Source organism: Sinocyclocheilus rhinocerous, unplaced genomic scaffold (genome assembly GCF_001515625.1).
Source record: "Sinocyclocheilus rhinocerous isolate Xijiao unplaced genomic scaffold, SAMN03320098_v1.1 scaffold1892, whole genome shotgun sequence".
NCBI lineage: Eukaryota > Metazoa > Chordata > Actinopteri > Cypriniformes > Cyprinidae > Sinocyclocheilus > Sinocyclocheilus rhinocerous.
Genome location: NW_015652347.1, coordinates 146,601 through 147,775, shown reverse-complemented (window position 1 = coordinate 147,775; position 1,175 = coordinate 146,601). Strand labels below are relative to the sequence as shown.

Here is a 1,175-nt window from a genome sequence, read left to right as displayed (position 1 = left end):
GATCTCTCTCTCTCTCTCTCTCTCTCTCTTTCTCTCTCTCTCTCTCAAAATTTAAGAGTGCTTTATTGGCATGACAAAAATTATACATTTGTATTGCCAAAGCAATTGCAGCTGGACTGCTTACAAATAGTGCACATATGTATTAACAGAAAGAAAAAGAATAATAGTAATAATAATAGTAATAATAATAATATATAAAAAAATATGTAGCATGTAGTGCAAAATGAATTACTAATGTATGTAAGTATATAAACTAGAAATAAAAATAAAATAAGGGATTAGACATATTTACAGAAGCAAAATATACATCTAAGTAATATAATACAGTAATTTGGCGTAATATACGCCAAATATCTCTCTCTCTCTCTCTCTCTCTCTCTCTCTTGCACGCGCGCGCGCGCGCTGTTAGGCATGTTTGTGCCGATGATCGTCCTTGTCGTAGTCTTCCTCAATAGATATAAAATGTCTTCATGCTAGGGAGTCGGCGGTGAATCCAGTGGAGAGAAATCCCCCCACAACTAACTGCAAACTGGCATTCAGATCTGCCTCCATTTTGTTAGCAACGCCTCAACTTCCAATGATCCAATCAATTCCAGAAGGACAAAATCAAGTCCCGCCCTCTCATTTCAGATGGCGTTTCACTCGCATAGACGTCACAGTAGAAAAAAAAAGATAATCGCTACTTCCGTTTCATGCCGACTTTAAAGGGCGGGGCTTACAGTGGCTTACAGTGACTGGTGTATATTAGAGGGCGGGGCTTACAGTGGCTTACAGTGACTGGTGTATATTAGAGGTCGGGGCTTACAGGGACTGCGTATATTAGAGGGCGGGGCTTAGAGTGACTGGTGTATATTAGAGGGCGGGGCTTACAGTGGCTTACATTGACTGGTGTATATTAGAGGTCGGGGCTTACAGTGACTGGCGTATATTAGAGGGCGGGTCTTACAGTGACTGGTGCATATTTGAGGGCGGGGCTTACAGTGGCTTACATTGACTGGTGTATATTAGAGGTCGGGGCTTACAGTGACTGGCGTATATTAGAGGGCGGGTCTTACAGTGACTGGTGCATATTTGAGGGCGGGGCTTACAGTGGCTTACATTGACTGGTGTATATTAGAGGTCGGGGCTTACAGTGACTGGCGTATATTAGAGGGCGGGTCTTACAGTGACTGGTG

The 1,175-nt window shown here is 42.7% G+C and overlaps 1 protein-coding gene across 1 annotated transcript in view; it reads left to right on the top strand.

The window, feature by feature from the left end:
• Positions 1-1,175, top strand: part of LOC107714885 (neurexin-2-like) — a 368,434-nt gene that overhangs the window by 311,932 nt on the left and 55,327 nt on the right. The window lies entirely within an intron of this gene.